This window comes from Heterocephalus glaber, unplaced genomic scaffold (assembly GCF_053883595.1).
Source record: "Heterocephalus glaber isolate CG9 unplaced genomic scaffold, H.glaber_assembly_v1.0 deba00001442, whole genome shotgun sequence".
NCBI classification, from domain to species: domain Eukaryota; kingdom Metazoa; phylum Chordata; class Mammalia; order Rodentia; family Bathyergidae; genus Heterocephalus; species Heterocephalus glaber.
In genome coordinates this window covers 35,604,497-35,610,496 of record NW_028258296.1, presented here as the reverse complement: position 1 = coordinate 35,610,496, position 6,000 = coordinate 35,604,497, and positions in this window count along the sequence as shown.

Genomic DNA, 6,000 nt, shown 5'->3' with positions numbered 1-6,000 from the left:
AGCTGAGGATCGAACTCAGAGTCTCGTGCATGCAGAGCAGGCACTCTGTCAGAGCTACACGTCAACCATCGAGGGTCCTTTTAAAAATATACAGATAGGGCCAGGGATTTAGCTTAGCGGTGCTGCTGCCTGCCTTGCAAGCGCAAGGTCCAGAGTTTGACCAGGTACCAAAATTAAATAAATAAATAAATAAATAAATAAATAAATAAATAAAATATAAAAATATACAGATACCTAAGTCCCTCACAAAATTACCCACTCAGAATTAGCTGGGGGAGGAGTGGACTGGAATTTTGCATTTTTATATCTCCCTGAAGAGAGATATAAAATATTTATCACACTGAAGTTTGAGAATCACTGAGATTATAGAGAATTATCATTGGGTGAGTCTGTGCCTAAGTGATCTGAAAATAATAGAACTGAAATCACGATTAAAATCAGAGTAGCTTCCAAGCAACTAATCAGGAGCACAGCTTAAAAACTATCTTCATACTTTACTGCAATATTTTTTCCAGGCACATGATAATTTGAAAAACAGAAAAACTGAAATAGCACATTGTATATATTACCCTAATACCCATTAGATAGAAAATTCTAACATTTTGATATATTACCTTTCTACTTTTTTTAAAGAAACCTGTCTTTTCCTAGCATAGGTATGGTTTAGAAATGAGCTCCTGGGTCAGAAGCAATATTGTGTCAAACATCCATTAGAACAAGGACAGAAGCATTATAGTCAGGCAGACAAATCCACGTCCTAAACAAGTTGTTTCCTGCCTCTTCCATTGTTATCAACCAGTTGGGAGGCAATTTTCTGGTCTTTCCCAGGGGATAGCCATGTAGAGGGCTCAGTGTCCATCTCCACTGTAGAGACAGCCAGACCAGTGTTGGTGAGTACAGGCTGTTGAGCCTATGCATAATCTTTAGTCCTACCACTGTGATCACTGAGCAAGCACAAGAGGCTGGTGACATTGAGAGCAAGTCATTTTGTTCATCTAATTCCAGAAAGTCTCCTCTTCATAGATGCCTTTTGCTGAGTATCCAGGTAGGATACAAAATTTTTTCACACTCTGTGGTCATTTGGAAAATTTCATCCACATGTCTCTTCCGCTGTTAATCTGTCAATCTGCTGAACATTTTTCTGAGTCTCCAACATTTCAGCCAAACTGCCAGTAACTGTCCATGAATCAGAATATTTGTACTTCCAAACATCTCTCAATCCAAAATGGACAACTTACTATGTTGCTCGATGTTCTGACCTCTGGGAGGATTTTCCATCACCACCGACTTGCTGGGCCACCCTCAATGGGGTTGTAACACCACAGATACCTGCTTCCACTTGATGCCAACACATTGCAAAACTACCTGTAAACCATGTCATCTCTCACCGTAATGCACTTTCATCTTCAGGAGCTGCTTGCACCTATCTCACTTGTATCATTTCCACTTGTTGGTAGATTCCTGGTGCTATCAACCAACCTTATGTACTAGTGGGTAAGAAAACATCCAGTTCATTATGGGCAGTTCAAGTAATATGGTCATCAGATAGATGTCCTGGGATCAGAAGTTCAGTCTCTACCAGGGGCCAGTAGCCAACCAACATCTGTTTCTGAACAGAATAATCTATCCCCAAACCACAGTGGCTGTGCTTCTGCCAGTATGATAGTTGTAGGTAACATCTAAAATGGCCAGTGATCGATACTTCCTATTCTGCATGTCCTTGAGTAATCCTGTCCCCTTCGGTATGAGTTGAACTAATAGCTTGCTTCTAATTAACAGAAAATGGAAATTATGGGAAATCACTTCAGACTAAGTTATAAACTGACTGCCTTCCATTTTGGGACTCTCTTTGTCTCTCTCTTAGACCACTCACACTGGAGCAATCAAGCTAGCTTGTTGTGAGAAGCTCTATGGAGAGACCCACACAGCATGGCAAGGCACATAGTGTTCCAAGTTCATTAGCCTGTGAAGTCTGCCTGTGTCCATGTGAGCAAGGATAGAAGTGGATCCTTTGACACTATTCAAGCCTTGAAATGACTACATCTCTATCCAGAAGCTTAATTGCAACCTAATAAGACACCATCAGTCAAGAGCCACTGAGGAAAGCTTCTGTATTTCTGAACAACAGGCAATAATAAATGTGAAATAATAAATGTTTGCTTTTTTTAAGCTGCTAAACTTTAGGTAACTTGTTATGCAGCAATAGATGAATATGATGACTATCTGTGGATTTATGTATGTTCTATACAAGATTGCTCCTCATCAAGGTACTTCTCAGCTAAAATGGGTATCATGGGCTAAAGAAGCTGATGAAATAGGACTTTGCTAACAAAGCTTCAGGTGTAGTGCCAGGTGGGAGACAATACCCTGAAAGTTTAGGGCAACTAAATAGGGTAAATAGTAAATAGGGTACTCTTTCTTCCATGGCCAGAATACATAGGGGATGAACATGGGAATGGCTCCTGTACTATTATAGCTAATTATCAACCCGCAAAAGTTTGTTTCCCATCCTGCAAGTCTAATTGCTGTTGGCTTACTGGTTTTGTTTCCAAAGGAATAGTGCTTCCCCCAGAGGTCACAACAATGGCTCTCCTGGATTGTGGAAGAGACTTCCAATGGGCATAAAGAGCTTTCCATGCTTTGACTAGCAAACGAAGATCATTTTATCAGGGGTAATTGCTCCCAATTACTAAGGGTGAACCGAATGGCCGCTATGACTACAGAGGCAGGGAGAGCTACAGGCAGGGCCCAGGAGGGTAGCAGTTACAGAAATTTTCTTCCTTGCAACATCTATCTATCTATCTATCCATCTAGATATATGATTACTTACCTTTTTCTTCCCCTACATTTCCCCCTTTACATTAAAATTGTTATTAGTGGTTATCATTACAATATAGTCTATAATTTTAGAATATTCAGGTGGGGTTGTGTAGAACATTGCCCAAACATGCCTGTGGTGACTGTTGGAACTTTGGACAACTCTTTGGAAAAAGAAAAAAACAATGTCTTTGTAAGAAAGATCAGTGTATCTTGTTAGGCAATAAGATGCTAATCATTTTAAGAAAGAAACATGTAAATGGATGCCATGTGAGGAAAGGATAGATTCTGCTGGCTGCTGTCTCCAGCTCAAAGCATATTTTTCAAAATTCCACGCCCTGATGTTTGAAGTACAAACCATAATTTCCAGACTTCCTTAAGACTACCTGGCTTACAGGTAGGAGTTCTGCAAAAGGGAAGCTCAGTATAGAACTTAGAAGGACAAAGAAAAAGAAAGGACTTTTCCTTCTTCCAGGTCCTATCAGGATTTTTCCAGGAGCAGCAAGCTATGGGTCTGAGCTTCTTTTAGCACTACCACAGGCCCTGCCATGTTTCTTGTGCCCCTTGGCAGCAGGACTACTGTGCTCCCACTGTGCTCCCTCCCCTGCAGGCCAAGCCACCTGAACCATGGAGGCACCTGCCAGGCTGCATTGGCCTTAGTAGTCTGGCTTCCAGCTATAAGGCTGTGAGGTCTAATTACCAACTGAAAAGTCTTGTCTCCTTCCTGACAGATCTGATCGTTAGCCCCAAAGAGCCCCTCCTTCAGACTCCTAGGTTCTGGTAATAACACTCTTGCCTTTTATTTCCTTAGTCCTAATTTCCGGTTTTCTCAGTGTCCCCTCTTCCCCTTTCAGCTTTTCAACAACTAGTAAGTAGTTTCCTGTATAAGATCACCTTTGTCTGCAATACCAAAATTTCTAGCTTTTCTGACTAAATCCTCACAGATATAAGAACATGCATCATACTCTAACCAGGGAAAATACAAAGATCAATATTGTGGCTATGATTGGCTTTGGGGACCACTGAAACAAAGAAGGAAACTCAAAATAAGCCCCATGAATGATTTGGTAAGATGGGTCCATTTATGTATTGGAGATGACTGCCTCAGGGGTTCTACTTCTTGAACTCACGATTTCTCTAAACTCTTACAGGACAATGTATGTGCTTTGCATCTATTTTGGCAACAATGGCTTTAAGTCACTGCAGTTTTACTTGATGGTCCAGGAGGCTGTATTCCCAGTGACATCATGCACAGTTGTGATACACTGCGACTTTGGATATATTGAATAAAGGATACCACATTGCTGCCCAGTTATGGCCACAGACAGTAGCTGTTACAGTCAGAATAGGAAAGAGGTGGCACTTATTGCTAAAACACAGTGATTTGAAAATCCCCACAGGTAATGGGGTGTCTGTCACCGCACTCCCCTACCCTGTTAATATCTACAAAGACTCTTCATTACTGCTCCAATATTTGTTTTAATCTGGCTTGACTTGGATTTTCTTTTAACTTTGGAGTGTTTTCCCTCCAACCCCCACTGTATGGTTTAGATCTAAAATGCCCCTGAAAAGTTTCGTGGAAGGTGACTGGATCATGGGGGCATCGTATTAATCAGTGGATTCATCCATTGATGAGTTCATGGCTGAATGTGATGTTAGGAAGTGAGGTTTGGTTGGAGGTGGGTCATTGGGGGTGTAAGCAGGAAGGGTGTATTCTGTCTGTGGCTCTTGTTTTCTCTCTGCTTCTGGTTGCCATGAGTTAAACACATTTTCCCATCATGCCACTCTGCCATTATGTTTCTGCTTCGGAGCAAGCCGACCATGGACTGAAACTATGACCTAAAATAAACCTCTCCTCTAAATTGTGGGTGTTGAGTATTTTGTCTCGCAATGGGAATGTGACTTATTACCCATACTCCTTTAGGAAATGCCTGCCTGCCCAGAGGAATGATGGCTGAAGAAACACATGCATACCTATCGATCAGCTCTATTTAAAAGCTACTGGAACAGCACTCTATAACCAGGCAAAAACTAAATGTCACATTAATTTTCTGGTTCAAAGAACAAACCAAAAGAAATGAGCAACCACCTCAATCACTGCCATCACTACCACCATAGTAAAGAAGTGTGATTAATAATCACCAAAACTGATATTTCTCTTTAAAAAAAGTGTATTTTACATTAGCAAGAAAGGTCCCCTCCTCTCTTCCAAGTTTTAATTAATAAAGAATAAAGAGATAATCAGGAGGCCCAGTAACTTCCGAAGCAGAGGTTCTTCTTTTTTTGGTACCGAGGATCAAACTCAGGACCCCGTGCTTGCAAGGCAGTCAGCGACTAAAGCCAAACTCCTGGCCCTTTTTATTTTTTAATTTTTGGTACTGGGAATTGAACTTGGGTCCTTGTGCTTGTGGGGCAGGCGGAAGAATCACTGAGCTAAATCCCTGGCCCAAAGCAGAGATTCTGTGGCAAAGCTGAATTGGGGAGCAAGAAAGATCTGAGACCTGAAGTCAAAGTGAAGCCACCTTTTCTGGCCCCTTAAATTCAGGCTTAACACCTGCCAGTGAGGAAGGATTTCCATGGCAGATACTGAGCAAACTCGTGCCTGAAGGCTCACAGTTATGTCTGAAAAACTCCACTGGTAGGTCCTTTCACAAGAAAGCAAGGACAGAGGAAAGTGCAGCAGCGGGGAGGGGGTGGAGGTGGGGGGTGGAACAGCTGTCCCAAGATGGCAATCTGATTCTCAATCAGATTAATGATTCTTCTTCCTTTAAAGATCTAGTAAGTATTTTGATTTTTTTTTTGGTACCAGGGATTGAATTTGGGACCTTGCGCTTGCAAGGCAGGTGCTGGAACCACTGAGCTAAATCCCCGGCCCAAGATGTAGTAAGTATGCAGAGATACTGGAAATGTTCACTGCCATCCCACTTTCTCTGTGCAGCATGAGACCAGCCCCCAAACAGCTTCAAAAGATTTTTCTAAAATACTCCTCAGTACTTATGAGGATATAAAATTCAAAAATAATATCAAGGTAAAAATCTGTAATAGTTTCTGTACCTGCATGGTCCAATGTGGTAGCCAATGGCCACATGTGGCTATTTAAATTTAAATTAACCCTAAATAATATTTTTTAAACATTGATGCATTTTAGATATACATAATGGTAACATTCATCATAGCGAATTT